General features: G+C 39.2%; 1 pseudogene; it reads right to left on the minus strand.

The window, feature by feature from the left end:
• Positions 1–16,169: 16,169 nt before the first annotated feature.
• On the minus strand, positions 16,170–16,842 carry LOC122738639 (annotated as a pseudogene).
• Between the last annotated feature and the right edge of the window lie 575 nt (positions 16,843–17,417).

The raw sequence follows: 17,417 nt of genomic DNA on the forward strand, positions 1-17,417 counted from the left end.
CAATTTGAAAAGAAAATCATTTCTCCAGTGGGGAGGAGTTGAGGAAGTGGCTAGAGAGAAAAGCCAACTGGGTTCCAAAAGCCTACTGTACTGTAAGTCTCTTGACCTTGTGAGAATTGGAATTGTACCCCCTACTGGAGAGATACTGTAGGGAAGCTCCTCCATGAGGAGAAAGCATGTGATTTAGAGACCATGTGACTTTAGTGTCTGGAAGTTACATCTATAGAACCACTTGTGGGACTTGTCAATCAGAGCTACCAGCCAATTAGCTTGGAGCTGTGTGTGTGTGTGTGTGTGTGTGTGTGTGTGTGTGTGTGTGTATGGCCCTGTTTCCTGATGGAGAGGAGGTTTCTGGGAGGAGGAAGAAGTGAGCAAGCTCTCTTTCACCCGGGATCTTGGTTTTAAAGGAGCTGAGATGCTGGCTCCCTGAGATAGATAGATGAAGGAATCTTGGCCTCTTTCTCCTCACCAAATTCTTATGCTCCTTGATAAATACTTAAAAGTCTAAACTCTTGCTAAAGCTGATAATTTATGGCAACCACTCAATAGATTTTTAGACAGTTTAGCTAGAATTTTAGCCACCTTACAGATAACAACTTTACACCCTGGTATGCTCTCTCCAGTGTGATGGGTAAAATCTGAAATAACTGAGGAAACAAAGGTTTGAACTTCCAATCATATCAATGTATTAAGTAATTCATGCTGATTGCACAACAAATCAGGACCAGGCTTTCTCAGCTTGGCACTAGATTCCAAATACAGGGGGAGACTGATTTCTATTCATTAAAAAAAAACAACAATTAACAGGATATAAACCATGATACAAGATTGGGTAATCTGATTTCTGATTGGAGAAAAGATTAGGGGCTTTATTAGTTGGGAGTTGGGGGGGAAAGGAGAGCAAACAGGTGCAATTCCCTGAAATCAGAAAAAGAGATGTCCCATTCCTCTCTCCCCTCAAGTGTCTGCATTCAATTAAAGAAATAAGGAGTGGGGCAGCTAGGTGGCACAGTGGATAGAGCACCGGCCCTGGATTCAGGAGGACCTGAGTTCAAATCTGGTCTCAGACACTTAACACTTATTATCTGTGTGACCCTAGGCAAGTCACTTAACCCTAATTGCCTTGCCAAAAAAAAAAAAGAAAAAAAAGAAATAAGGAAAAATAAGGAAACTGTAACTAACTGACCAGTACAGGACCAGTTTTCAGATAAGATATACAGACTGATTGATTTAAAATTGTGAGAAAACTCCTTGAACCAATCTTTGGATTTGATTGGGTTTCTGGTCAGCATAACCGAGGTCCTTAGTTAAGGGTCTCTAAGCAACATGTGAAAGTGGTCCAGCTTCCCAGGGCTAGGTTCAAAGAATACAATAAAGTTTTCTCACATTTCCCATATTTGAACAGAATTTTCTCACAAGACAGAAATTGTACTAGACCTATAATTGAATAGAAAGGGAACAGAGCTAGATCCAGAAGTGATTCTCAAGAATCAGTGTGATTCACTCAATTCCCACAATTTCTTTACCATTCATCTACTTTCTCACCTCCTTCTGCTCTCACTACTCCTTAACATAGGACTTGTTGGTCAAGTTTGGTAGTGTCAATACAGAATCAGGGCATATTTTCTGGGGGTTTAGGAGGGGGATCACTGGAGGATTCCTGCCCACTCTAGAGTGTTGCTCTTCAGTGTTACACTCACTAGTATATTCACAAGGGAGGTCTGTGTGTCAGCATTGAGGACTCTGACTCAATAAAAAAAAATCTAGCATTTACTTACTATGTGCTGGGGACACACACACACACACACACATTGCAAAAGATTTCCTGCTCTCAAGAAGCTTACATTTTCTTTTTTAAAATAATAAACATTGGGGCAACTAGGTGGTGCAGTAGATAGAACACTGGCCCTGAAGTCAGGAGGACCTGAGTTCAAATCTGGCCTCAGACACATGACACTTACTAGCTGTGTGACCCTGGGCAAGTCACTTAATCCCAATTGCCTCACAAAAAAAAGTAGAAGCAGTAAAATAATAAACAATTTTGTTTAAAGTTTTGAGTTCCAAATTCTATCCCTCCTCTCCCCCCTCCCTGAGATGGTCAGATATAGGTTATACATGTACAATTATGTAAAATATTACCATTGTAAGGGGCTAAAATTCTAGCTATATGGTCTAAAATATCTAATGAGTGGTCACCAATAAATTATAAGCTTTAGCAAGAGTTAGAGTTTTAAGCATTTATTAAGGAGAATAAGAATTTGGTAAAGAGAGAGAAAAAGGCCTAGATTCCTCTATCTATTTTGGGGAGCTACAGTTCTCCTGTTCCGCTCTCCATGAGAGTGCTGGCAAAAGAGAGTGAGAGAGCCAGCTTCTCCCCCTCTTCCTCCCCCAAGCCAATGTCACTTCCTGATGTCAAAGAAAAGCCGCATGGTCTTGCCCTCAGAGGGCTTCTCCTCATGGTAGAGCTTTCCTACAGTAAGCCTCCAGCAGATGGCGTCATTTCAATCATTACAGTCCCCGCTTTGTTTCTTCAAGAAACCGGGTGTTTCCTTGATGACACAGTCAAAAATAAGGACTGTTTACTTGTTCAAAGAAGATTATGTAATAATGTCTAATATTATCAGCTTTTACATTAATTTATCTTATATATGTCATTATACTCTGGGTATAGTTTGGAATCATTGTATATATAATAAGTATATCCTCAGTTATGCAGCATGACATGCATTTTTACCATCATACAGTCTTTGGTGAAATTAATATAAGATTTATAAATTAAGGAAACTTATCATTTCAGAGACTAACTGCTCTTACTGTGAACTTTAATGCCGGCCCTAGAGAGAATATATGTACAACAAGAGGAGAGATGGGTACACGTAAGTCTATGGTTTGCTTATGATGGCAACTATGTAGACCACAATTGCTGGACACAGTGCAGTTTCTTCCTCTCTCCCTCCTAAAATAACCTCATCTAACTTAACTTGTTTTCTTTTTCTTTCACACAGTCTGATGGCATGGTCAGAATCCATCCACCTGTGGCCTAGCACAATTGCTGGATGTCTCAGAACCATGAGATGTGGTATGATAACCTTTCTATAACATTTTCAGGTATCACGAACACATTACTAAATTTGGCTTTGATCCAGACACATGGTGGTAAGAAATGTTATATATTGCATAACTACCTCAACCCTGTATTATATAAAAGGGGGGGGGGAATGTAATGAAATGTATTAATTTGATCATTGACAATGCTATGCTAAGGTTTAGTAAAAATACAGTTTTCCAGACTAGAGACCAGACCAGAGTCCAATTTCCTCCTGGTGACATCTTATGACTCCAAGAAGACAAGAGCTCAGAGACTATATGAACAGTTTTGTTTTCTCCTTCTGTTATTATATACACCATCTGTAACATGTACTCTCTGCAGAAGCCCTCCCTTTGCAAGACCAATGTCAAGCGTTCATGAGGGACCGCCCCTCTGGACAAAACTTTTCTCTCTCTCCCTTTTCTATATTGTTATTTACATATTGCTTGTTAGCATAGGGTGTGTTTCATCAAGGAACACCCTGTTCCTAGAAGAAACAAAGGGGGGAATCTGTCAAGATAATGGAATGTGATAGATGAGATTTAGCAGATATTCAGGGGTCCACCTGGAGACTGAATTAAACTGATTGAATTGGATAAGGCAACTGACTGTTGACTGCTTACTAGATTGTAAGCCCATCTGGCTGGTACTTAAGAAAGTAATTGTTCTCAGAAGCTAACAACTTTGAACTTTGACCACCTTCAGGCCCAGTGAACCAATCAGCTTGTAGAACCTCCCATTTCTGGGAGGGGAACAGGAAGGAGGAAGTGGATGCTGTTGAGAGAGCTAGGCCTCTTTGACTGAGAGAGATCGGCATAGTGGCAATTGACTTCAGAAGCAGGAGCTTAGGAAGTTTAGGATCACCAGGTTATAGGAAATCTGTTCTCAATCTTTCTCTTTCTTTTACCATCTTTCAACAAACCCTTAAAAAACCTAAACTTGTTTATTAGTGATTTTAGTCAATTTCCCTTAAAACTGGAGTGGGGGGGACAGATTAGAACCCACATTTAGAAATTTAAATTACACACCATATTAGTAATTTTATATAAGAAAACTTAAATGAAAGGAAGTGATAAATATGCTTCAGTCTGTGTTCAGTCAATATCAGTTTTTTCTTTGAATGGGGATGGTATGCTTCATCATTAGTCCTTTGGGATTGCCTTGGATCATTGTTTTGCTGAGAGTAGCTAAGTAATTCACAGTTCAAGAAGCTTGCATTCTAATAGGGAATATAGTTGAATGGTGAACAGGGAAAGAAGCTTTGTTTTTTGGGGAAGGGGGAGAAGCAAACACACATGGCAGCAGAGAGATGGTGAGATAACCTGAAGAGATGGCTGGATAGGATGAAAAGTTGAAGCATCATCTGGTGTCTAAGGTCAACCAGGAGAAAGAATCAAGCAAATGGGCTAATTTACATATACTTGGTCACCAATCAATTGGATTGTACCCTAGTACAGAAACTTGAAAGAGAAAATCCCTGGGATCATGGCATAGATTCTAAAGGTCCCAAAGTATAAGGGTCTAGTTCTCAGATCTGATGGGGAGGGTACTGATATAGGTGGAGAGGAACAGGTCTCTTTTTCCTTCTAGGAGATAGTGTTATACCAGAATTAGCAGTGATTTCTCTTTCAACTGAACTTCTATAGCAAGTAATTATTTATATCCATTCATGTAGCACTTCTGTCCAAAAGATATTTATTAAGTACCTGCACTGTCCAGCACTATGCTAAGTGCTGGGGATACAAAGAAAGGCAAAAGACAGTCCCTGCCCTCAGGGAGTGCACAGTCTACTGGAGGAGACAATATGTAAACAACCATGTTCAAATAAGCTATAAACAGGATGAACTAGAAAGAATCCCCATAGGGAAGGCTTTAGAGTTAAGGAGGCTTAGAAAGGGCTCCCTGCAGAAGGGGGAATTTGGGCTGGGACTTGAAGGAAGCCCAGAAATTCAGGAGGTAGAGATAAGAAGGGAAAGAATTCCAGACATGGGGGACAACCAGTGAGAATGCCTGAAATCTGGAGATGAATGTCTTGTTTGAGGAATATGAAGGAGGCCAGTGTTGCTGGATCACAGAGTATGTGGTGGTGTGGAAGGTGTAGGAAGACCTGAAAGGTTGGAGTGGGGTGGATGTGGTGAGGGGGGAGTATGAAGGGCTTTGTATGGCAGAGGATTTTAAATTTGATCCTGGAAGTGACAGGGAGCCACTGGAGTTTATTGAGAATGGTTGTAACATGGTTAGAACTGCAGTTTAAGAAGATCGCTTTGACAGCTGAGAGGAAGATGAACTGGAGTGGGGAGAGATTGATATACTGTTTTATTTTTGAAGTCATTTAGAAATTTATGTCTTATCTTTCCTACTTGATTGCAAGCACCTGGAGAGTAGGGACTGGGCTTTATTTTTCTTTCGTCAGTTCTAACCCTTGCCCCCAGTAACTCCTGGACTTCATATACATAGGGTTTGTAAAAGAGCCAGGTTAGAGCCAACTAACATCTACAGCTCCTGTAGCACAGAAAAAAAGAGATTCATGGGAAATTGGAAAATGTATTGAATGCCCTATCTTTCTACCCTATCTTTAGTTGCTTCTGAGTTTCTGAAAGCCTGGTACATTGTCCTTGTGAAGCTGCCACAGCTGAATTCTAGCCCTCTTGACTGAATGTTACTGTCACTATCTGGACATTCACAATGTCTGACACCCGCTTTCATCTGCCCCACTTCCCTCTTTACCCTGTTGCCCAAATACTCTTTGATGTTGTAAGGGCTAAAATTCTAGCTATACTGTCTAAAATATCTGAGTGGTCGCCAATAAATTATAAGCTTTAGCAAGAGTATTTAAATGTTTAAGTATTTATTAAAGAGCATTAAGATCAGAGAGAAAGGTAAAAATCTATTTCTAAGAGACCCTATCATCTGACCCACCATGGAGATGTCAGGAACCAAAAGAGACAGAACCTCTCCACCAGCATCCACTTCCTACTTCATGTCCCACTCCCAGAAATGGAAGTCTCCTCAAGTTGATTGGCTGGTAGCCTTGATAGACAGTACCCACAAGCAAATGTCACTTCCTGACGCTAAGGACCTTGACCACATGGCTTGCCCTCAGAGGCCTTCACCTCATGGTGGAGCTTTTCTACAGTAAGTTTCCAGCAGGTGGCATCATTCCAATCATTACAGTGTTCATGCTTTTCATAGGAGTTTGCTGACAAGTGTAAAGAGAAGAGGAGAGGAATGGATTAAGGATAGTACCTGATCCCACTTAGTAACAATGACCAGAGTACATTTAAAGAGGTACATTAAAAATACCTCCACAGTCATGCACTAGCATGCCATACCACAAAGTATCCTGGACTATCAGCCAGAGGTCCCAATGTAGAGACAGTTCTGGGGACAGTTCAATTGCAAGTAATGGAGGAAGCTGTGGCAACAGCAGTAACAGTGATTAATCCAACAGACAGTATAACTCTGGCTGCAGGAGTGGCTGTGGGAGAGAGTAGCAACAGTCCCCAGAGGACATGCTGGTGGTTGGGGGCCAAGAGCAGCCAAGAGAACAGCCCACCTGCTAGTGCAATTATGCCCCCCCAAAGGGGGCACTGTTGTCCCTCCTTTCCTTAAGACTTTTAAGGAAAGGTGGAATTTGGGACTGAAGTGCCATTGGGAAATAAATATGGGAATGTCAGCCTGGGAGTTGTTCTTCATGGTGGAAAGGACCAGTAGTCATCACTGGGAGAAATTAACTTTCCTCTAAAGAGAAAGAACTCTTCCTCCTCACCCCAATCGCAATCATTAGTGTCCTGGGACAGAGCCTCATTTGCCATTTTTCATGTTGTTGTCCAGTCATTTCAGTCATGTCTGATTCTCCATGATCCCATTTGAGGTTTTCTTGGCAAAGATAATGGAGTAGTTTGTCTTTCTTCTCCATCTCATTTTATAGATGAGGAAACTGAGGCTAGATCTGCTCTCAGGTTCTCCTGACTACATGGCCAGCACTCTTTCCACTGTGCCACTACCTGTCCCTACCATTTTCTTAATAGCCATATGTGAATTGCAGCTCTGTAAAGCTGATCACCAATATCCCATTTCCTCCCTAGCTTAATGCCAGCACGGTTGCTTCTTTTCCAATAACTCCCAACATTAGCCTTCAAATTCATTTCACTTTGGGTGCCTTGGGCCAATGAAAAACTTACACCAAACCTCATCTTATCAAGAGTAGCCATCAAAACTGAGTCAAGCCTTGGTACTCTGTCCACACATTATATATGAGTATTAGCTAGTTAAGTCACTAAGGAAAGTAGTAGCAGGGGTAGGCTGGTAAATGTTTAACAACTAGATTTCTGGGGGGAAATTGATGCATGGCACACTTGTAAGATATGGAGACAAAAACAGGTCAGTTTTTTTTCAATGTAGGCAGCTGACTCATAAAATAAGAGAAAAGCAGAGGTTTACTACTGGAGTTTCAAGGGTTGACTCATCATACTGTTTAAGCAGAGCTTATTTGGGGAAAAGGAAGAAATATTTACTTGAGATCTCTTCAGAAGGTAGTTGTTTAGCTACTTGAATTTGGCATTACTGTTTTCCCCCCTGCTTGTCTATGGGTGTTTTCTCTGTTTTTTTGTGGGTCATCTGGAAAGTCTTGTCTCCCAGGTCACACTACAAAGTTGCCCCAAATCTTGGCAGTGACAAATCTGTGTCACAAAGTCAGAAAATCTGGGTCTTTGACAGTATTTTTTTAAAAAGCAATTTCCCTTTAAGACATGTCTAAATCAGAGGTTAAGGAGCCCTAGCAATCATAGGTCATAGAATTCTGACGGGTACCACTTTATAGGTAGATATAGTCCAAACCCCAAATTCACACAGAAACGCTAACATATAAAAAAGCCATCCTGTTTAATTTAGGAGGTATTCAATAAATAGTCAATAAACATTTCTTAAGTGCCAGGCACCTGGTCATACACTCAAAAATCCAGATAAAATCAGTCTTCTACTTGTCTTCTTTAGCCATAGAAATCTAATAATGTGCACTGCATTAAACTAATTTTGAGAAATTTTGGCTGCCTAGAAATTCTGGATGCCTGGCCAGGGCATCTTGAACCCTTGGTGTAGTGTTTAAGTTCACTTTGGTTCTTTTGTTCAAAGTACAGAAATCTATTCACATTAATATCTCCCTATTCTTCCATACCACCACTATACATGATTCACTTGAACCACTAGACTGTGATGTCAATCAATAGTTATTTCAGATGATCTCTGGGATAATCTATCACAGATAAAGATATCCTCCTACATCATTCCCCAAATAATCAGGAGTCAATGAATTGGATTCTGTGGACTGCTCTTCAAGTACATCTCAAATCCCACTCACACAGAGAGAGCATACCTTCCTGAGCTTCTGCCTCAGTTGATCCTTCTGTTATTAGCAAGCAACCAAAATCTAATTTCTCCGGATCCAAATATGAATTAAGAGCCAGTGTTCTTATTATATTCACTGCCAGCACTTTCCTTTGGCCTTAAGCATCTATAAAGACTGCATAGATGGACAAATTGTCCAGGTATTGGCTTTCAAGATTACTATATCTTGCCAATGTTTTGAATAGGCTATAATAGACACCAAACAGTGGTGACCCTTCAGTGAGAGTCTGAGGATCTGGACATATCAGAGGCATAGTACTCACTTTCCTGTTGACACCGACAATTCTTTAGGAAACTTCGTGTTCCTATCAATGTATCTCAGGGTCAGGTAAACTTTATCACCCAGTCTTCCAAGACCAAACCCTTTCAAAGGATATAAATGTAGTATTCTCACATGTCTCTCAAAATGACTAGAATATTATAGTCACTTGAAATTCACTGTTCAGGATGGGTAATGCATTCCATACCCTCAATCTTCATCATAACTTCTGGTGGTGAGGGGTGGGGGGGGGGAGGGGAGAGATCTTATGAGTCCAGATGGAAAAGACCCATAAGGAATTGATGATAAGGTCATTGTGCAAGATATATAGGTCAATCTCTTTCTCTGGTTTCTGGTTTCATTTTCTTTTCATAAAGTTCAGTACTTGGAAGTCATTCTTGACACTCAAACTCTGGATTTTTCTCTTGTGGCAGCCATTAAATATGTGTCCTCCCAAGATAAAATTGTAGCAAAGGATAATTCTGCTTCCCCGAATGTGTCCTGCTGGTGATATTCTTGTATCAATCTATTATAGCCTCTATTTTATTGATTCTTTATCTTTCCAATAAGCAAGGTTTTAGGCAATTAATACATATTGAATAAACAATTAGCAAATATGCAAATTCTTATCAATTTAACAGAAATAACGAGCTTAAGATCATGCAGTGTTGATAACTACAAAGAGAAGTTAGCAAATCAAAATAATTACTGATGTCTATATCAACATCAACATGATTCATCAGTAAGTGCCATCAAAGCGAACATTTTTGATAAACAACATTTTTATGGTAGCAGAACATTCACTTGGGAAAAAGAATTGTTCCTATGAGAGTAGGAATAATCACAAAACAAATGAATATAAAATTAGAAGCCTTTCCTGGAATCAAAATTGTGAAATTATAATGGGTAACCAGGAAGTATTTTAAAAGTACATCTGTAAAATATGAAAATCAAAATGGAAGATGCATTGAAAATAGCTAGATAAATAGCCTGCTCAATGTAGAGAAAAGATAAAATAAAATAAAATTTCCAGAATTGGAGGGTGGAGATGGTGACAGGTGGAGTAGAAATCCCATTGGAAGAAAAACAAAACAAATTAAAGCAAAACCTAAAACAAGACAAAATACTAAAAAAGGATTTAAAATATTTTTTTTTAAATTGGTGAATAAGCATGAAGATGTATAAAACTGAACTTCTGAAGCACAAAATACAAAATGAGACATTTTATCCAGCCAACATCAACAAAATCTGAGGCCCACTGACCATTCTTTCTATTTTTAAATTTATTTTATTTTATTTTTTTTTAGTGAGGCAATTGGGCTTAAGTGACTTGCCCAGGGTCACACAGCTAGTAAGTGTCAAGTGTCTGAGGCCGGATAACTCAGGTACACCTGAATGCAGGGCCGGTGCTTTATCCACTGTGCCACCTAGCCGCCCCTGGCCATTCTTTCTTAGATGATAGAGCATGGACAATTACTGAATGGGAATAGAAAGAAATAGATATATTTCTCAATTACACATGGCATATTTATAAAAATTGACTATGTGATAAGGCATAAAATACTTCAAAACAAGCATAGAAAAGAAGCAATATTAAATACATCCTTTATTAACCACAATGGAACAATGTTACAATTAATAGGTTATCTCTGAAGAAAGGATTCAAATTTAATGGTGACTAAATAATTTAATCCTATGGAATTAATGAATCAAAGAACAAATTATAAGAACAACAGATAATTCAACTAATTAAAACAACAATGAAGTAACATACTAAAGCTTTTGGGATACAACCAAAATAGTCCTTAGGGGAAAATATATCACTCCGCACATTCATTCACAAAAGAGAGAAAGAATTGGCTAATTAATTGGACATATAATGAAAAAATTAGAAAAGTAGCAAATCATACAACCCCAACCAAATACAAAAATAGAAATTCTGAAAAATAAATTAAAGTTTAACAAAATCAATGAATTAATAACATTTGGAGATTAAAAACTAATAAAATTTCTGAGCCATTAGCTTATATCATTTTTCAAAAGAGAGAAAAATTGAATTGCCAATTTCACAAATTAAAAAGAATTTCCCAGATGAAGAAACTATAAAAGAAAGGATCAGAAACCCTTTTCCCCAAGTTTGAGTCAATAAAATTCATAAATGAAATGGATGAATATTTACAAAGATTTTAAGTACTCCGATTAACAGGATAATAGAGATATTGATCCAATTTTAAAAAATTGAATTAGCCATAAGAGAATCTCCACATTTAAAAAAGTAAATTATGAGTAAATTCTAACATTCAAAGACTAATTATTTGAAATATTAAATAAACTGTTTGCAAAAACAGGAATAGCAGAGAAAAATAGGGTCCTGATACCTGAAGGTATTAGGTATTAAAGATAAAGGTAATAGAAAGAAAGCAGAAAAAGGTAGGGGAAACCTAGAGACCAATATCCTTAAGAAATATTGAGGGTAGCTATGTGGCTCAGTGGATAAAGCACTGGCCCTGGATTCAGGAGGACCTGAGTTCAAATCCATCCTCAGACATTTGACACTTACTAGCTGTGTGACTCTGGGCAAGTCACTTAACCCTCATTGCCCCTGAGGGAAAAAAAGAAAGAAATATTAATACAAGATAATGAACAAAACATTAGCAAAGAATTTACAAAAACCTCCAAAAATAATTGAGTAATATGACTAAATTGGATTTATACTAAGAATTCCAGATTGATTCACTAGTAGGAACAATATAAATATAATAGATCCAATTAATAACAAAACAGTAAAATCACATTATCATATACATACTGAAAAAGCTTCTGAAAAAACACTTTTTTTTTATAAAAACATTAAAGATTCTCAGAATAAATTGGTCTTTCTTTAATATGGTAAATATTATCTATATAAAATCAAGAGCTACCCTTAGCTGAAATGGAGAAAGGTTAAAGGCCTTTGCAGTTAAAGCAAATATTTCCATTGTCACCATTATTATTTGATGTTGTAATAAAAATGCTAGCTATAGAAAGACAAGAAAAAGAAATTGAAGGATAAGCACATACCCAGAAGAAACAAATTTATGGCTTTTTGCAGGTGACATGGTGCTTTACTTAGGGAATCCTGGAAAGTCAACTAAAAATTATTTGAAAAAATAAACAAGTTCATCAAAAGTAGCAGGATATAAAACAAATCTGAAGAAACAATTGTCCCTTCTATACATTATCATCAAAACCCAGAGGAGATAGAAAGAACATTTCCATTAACAATAACTACAGAATGTATAAAACACTTGAGTCCCCATGTCAAGACAAATACTGGGACTATAAAATGCAACCACAAAATCTTTTTTTTTTTAAACTAAAGACAGAACTAAATAATTGGAGAGATTTTTAACAGGCTGGGGCCCTGCCAATATAATAAAAATGACACTACATAAATCAATATGTTGTTGTTTGTCCTTTGTTTTTGAAAACCAGGGAAAGTGCAGGGTGTTGTCTTGACTCATGCATGAATTGAATTTAAGTGAGGTAGAGTTACACAAAGTTGTCTGTCTTACTCTCTCTTACAGTATCAAAGTCTAGTGGCAAGACACAAATTAGGACAAATGATAATGGCTCTTCGATATCTGACTAAACTTTAAGCTTTCCAAAGCTCCTGCTTCAGTCACCATCATGGCTATTGGAACAAATTATTCTCATCCTCCCATTCCACCAGGGAAAATCTTCACATGCTTGGGGTAGATGCCTTCCTAACTCACGACAGATTTGAGGTCTATTGGTTACCCCCATCCTGGTGTAGCTTATCTGCTAAGATGGTTTTATTGGGATATATGTGACCGCTGAACATACTATAGCTTTTTAGAGCCACAGGTGAGAGCAGGGTGAAGGTGGACACCAAAGATGGATGAGCGGCCCTGAAAAGGACTCAGCAAGCCTTCACACCAGAGGTGCCAGTCTTCCCTGAACACTTCATACACATAATATACATATATAATATAACTATCAAACTACCAAAGGGTTATTCTCTTGAATTAGGTGAGACTCCACTGTACTCTGCCATTGTCAGACTTCATCTGGAGTGTTGCGTTCAGTCAGGATAACCTAGTTTATGAAGGAATTGATAAATGGGAGACTATGTAGAGGAGGGTAGGGAGGGTGGTGAAGGCATTATATCCATGTGATGTGAGGATTGATTAAAAGAACTGGAAACATTTAGCCTAAATAGAAAAGATTCAGAGAGGATATCATAACTCTCAAGTTCTTGCAGGTCTGACGTGGAAGAAGACACTGACATGTTCCATTTGACCCCAGGAGTCAAAATAAGATTAAAAGCTTCAAGGAGGGGCAGCTAGGTGGCGCAGTGACTAGAGCACTGGCCCTGGAGTCAGGAGTACCTGAGTTCAAATCCCACCTCAGACACTTAACACTTACTAGCTGTGTGACCCTGGGCAAGTCACTTAACCCCAATTGCCTCACTAAAAAAAAAAAAAAAAGCTGCAAAGAAGCAGATTTTGGCTTAATGTTAATAAAAATGTCCTGTTAATTAGAATTGTCCCAAAATTGAATGTTCACCTCAAGATGTGGGTGCTTCCTCTTCCTCACAGGTTTCCAAGCAGAGACTGAGCCATCACTTTTTGAGTATAATAAAGTAGGGATTTCTTTTGTGTATGGGTTTGGACTAAATGGCAGATGAGGTCTCTTTCATCTTTTCAGTTCTATGAAGAGTGTCATCTACATTTGTTTTAATTTAAATGAACAATGAAAGATTTCACATTGTATTAATTGAACAAACTCCAAATCTTTGTGATGTGATGCTCTATTAGCAAGGCATGATCTTTTCCCATTAACTTTCTCCCACAGGAAGGAACACAACCTCATTCCATTAAATCTATTGTCTGATTGTTAATGGAAAGCACACTGCTGGGGTGTCCCAAACTACATTAGAAAAAATAGCCAGCCCTAGAAGCCAAGTGTAGTCAATACTGAAATTAACTTCATTTTCTTTCTCTATATCAATTTCATCCTGGAAAAAAACCAAATAGAGGAATTCCTCCCCTATGCTTGGAACTTGTACAGGCCTTGCTCCCTCTCACTTTAACAATGTATCTGTTTCAAATTTGATTTTTAAAAATCTGTTTTAATTGATCCATGATGTGTTTTAATTGATCCATGCATTTAGGCAGACAATAAATTTGAGTCTTGGGATAGATTTTCTGAGTGAGAGGATAAAATGAGTAAAGTTTGCATTATTTATAACTCACAGCCAAATGCAATGTCTAAGTCAAAAGGCCTCTTCTCTTTTTAAGTCTAAGCAGGAAAAACAGAAGGCTCATTTTTAGGAAACCAGCTTTTTACACCACACTGAATTTTATTCTGAATCTTTCAAAAATTACATACCTGACTGAGGAAAAACCTCAAGGATTTTGCATAATCCTTCCCATAAAGCTTTCTATTCACTTGCCTGAAAGTAGGTGGGCAAGGGAAGAGAGGCTGTTTGGGACTGCAGAAAACAAACAATCAACTATAATAAGCCAAGTGTATTTTTACCAATCAGATGACTCATCTGTTCCAAGAAGTTAGTAATGACTTAAATGAAGGAGTCGTGTGAAGTATTTATCTTGGAAAATGTGGACACATGTGGTTTTGGTTACTTTCAGACTTCAGGGTTCTGCTATGATTTCCAAATTTTGAAAAAAGAATATTAACGTGAAGTCATCCTGGTGAATGCGTTTGAGCCTGTGTGCGTGAGTCCACATTTTTAGGCTGACTCTGGGCAGGTTGAACCAAGTATTTAATTTGCTACAGAGATAAAAGTGTTATTTTGAGGTCTCCAACTTGGAATGTGAGAGATTAGTCAGTTTCAGCTGTTTTTGAGCAATTAGCTGACTATTAGGGCATTTGATCAGAACACTGCAAATTGATGGGATGCTGTTAGTACTAGAGAAAGTCAACTCTTATTCATCTAGTTCATGCCCAGCCATAGTCATACTTTCAATCACTGGTCTTCAAATTTTTTTGATCATGTGCTCTTACCAAGAAAAAAATTTGAGTGCTACCTCCATTATATGTATATTTATTTATTTTTAAATGCTATACATGTATGACTATGCTAATATGTTATATACCTTGTAAAGCACATAAAAGAAAGATTAGGAATAATGAGATAAAGATGAAAAAAATATTTTAAAATACTTTATTTTTCTTATTAAAAGCACAAAACATTTTGATCATACTAAAATTTTAATTAAATTATTTTTAGAGAGGTGATTGATATGTTTTATTATTACTTTTAAAATCTCTTTGTATAGTCTAGGAGATAGGGTGGACCTATAAATAATAATTGTCTCAATAATTAATCAATTAATTTGACTAATGCAGCTAGTCTCAGTAGGCAAACTTCTTTTTAGATGTTTTTTATTAAAGGAGACAATAAAAACAAATAATAGATTATAATATTCAGTGAGGAGGCAGTTATGTGGCTCAGTGGATATATGTTGGGTGTGGAGTCAGGAAGACCTGAGTTCAAATCCAGCCTCAGATACTTACTAGCTATGTGACCCTGGGCAATTCACTTAACTTATGGTTGCCATAATCTACTGAAGAAGGAAATGGCAAACCACTCCAGTATCTTTGCCAAGAAAACCCATGGACGGTATTGACAGGTCATGAAGAGCCAGACAAGGCTGGACAAGTCAATATATAATAAACTTTCAGTGAACCCAATAGCTTTTCATCAAAATTGATGTTTCTCTGTTTTGTTTTTTCGTTTGTGCGGGGCACTGAGGGTTAACTGACTTGCCCAGGGTCACAAAGCTAGTGTCAAGTGTCTGAAACCTCATTTGGACTCAGGTCCTCCTGAATCCAGGGCCAGTGCTTTATCTACTGCGCCACCTAGTTGCCCCTGTTTCTCTGTTTCTAGATATAGACCATACGCAATACAAAAATGAGCAAAAATGAATTGTCTTCGGTTTCAAACAACATAATGTTTTCACTATAAATCCATTTATTTTTATTTAATAGTTCTGCTTAATAGATAGTATCATAACTTAAGGTTCCTATTCATATTTTGTTATTTTAGTGAGAAATAGCAACAAGCATGGTTTGACTGGTCAATAGATGCAGGAAGGGAATTTGTTATTATATATAATGAATGAAGGGTAGGTATAGCTATGAGACACTTTTCATAATTGGCTATTGTGGAAATAATGGGAATGAGAATGGGAATCTTTCCATTCTCTGATGAGATCTCTTATGGATTATTCCATGACCTCTTTGGGATCATGGTATGGCTCCTCCAGAAGGCTATGGGCCCTACTTTGGAGACTATTGACCTGTTCACCCTAATTCAAACCCTCATTCCCCCTAGCCCAAACTTTTACAATGGCCTCCTTGCCTTATCCCTCTCCATTCCAATTCCCCCTAGCCCAAACTTTTACAATGGCCTCCTTGCCTTATCCCTCTCCATTCCAATTCACCCTGCCAAAGTGATTTTCTTTTTTCTTTTTCTTTTTTTTTGAGCAGCGAGTAGGCTTTATTCTTTATTGTGGGCCCAGTCGGCCTTCTCGTGGGGCTGCTCCTCCTAGTCATGTATTCTCCCAGCCTGGGCTGGGGGTCGGCCTGCACGTGGCGCAGGGTGGTCAGGTGGTCGCCCAGGCGCTTCAGCAGGCTCTCCTCTTCGCCCAGGTAGTGGCTCTCTAGGAAATCGCAGAGGTGTGGATCCCGTTGGCTGGAGCCCAGGGCGTGCAGCTTCAAGGAGGGCCTGGTTCAGGCCCTTCTCCAAGCTCAGGGCAGCCTCCATGACATCCAAGCTGCGGCCCCACTCATCTTGACCAGGTTTCTGCACCGTCTGGAGGAGGACCCGGCCCCCACGTTGGTTCTGGAGCCACATAAGGCGCTCGGCGCCCTCGCGTTTGTCCTTCGCCAGGTCACGGAAAAAATTCGACACCCTCGGCAGGGCGACATCGTCCCGGTCGAAATAGAAACCCAGGGACAGGTAGGAGTAGGAGGCTTGCAGGTAGAGGTTGGCCAGGCGGTTGACCGCGGCCTCGGCCTCGGAGGAGAAGTTTTGGCGGATCTGAGAAGTGGAGCTCATGGCACCGACCGCAAAGGGAGGAGGCGGCTGGTCCCGGAGCTGTTTGGTTTCGGAGGCCAGGGGCCGATGGTCCCGGAGGCGGATGGTCTGGAAAGCGGGGGTCGGGTGGTCCCAGGGGTTGGCAGGCTGCAGAAGGACGAAGATCTAGCGAGAGGGAAGCTGGGGGAACCCTGCGTCTGTTCCGTTCAAACACTGTTGAAGCAAGAACCAGAGCCAGGAGACGAGGTCTGCAAAGTGATTTTCTTAAAGTGCAAGTCTAACCATGGAACCTTCCCTGCCACCCTTCCCCAATATTGTTATATATAACAAGGCAAGAATGCTAGGAGGGTTATAGGCTATATAGGCTATAGGAAGGTTATAGGCTAAGAGTTTTAAGTGCCAAAGAGGCACTTAAAGTGCGTACTAGAGGTAGTAGGGAGCCACTGGAATTTATTGGGGAAGGGTGGGAGGGAAGGTGACATGGTTAGACTTGCACTTTAAGAAAATCACTTTGGCAGGGTGAATTGGAATGGAGAGGGATAAGGCAGGGAGGCCATTGTAAAAGTTCAGGCTAGAGGGAATGAGGGTTTGAACTA

The sequence above is a fragment of the Dromiciops gliroides genome, chromosome 2, assembly GCF_019393635.1.
Source record: "Dromiciops gliroides isolate mDroGli1 chromosome 2, mDroGli1.pri, whole genome shotgun sequence".
Taxonomy (NCBI): Eukaryota; Metazoa; Chordata; class Mammalia; order Microbiotheria; family Microbiotheriidae; genus Dromiciops; species Dromiciops gliroides.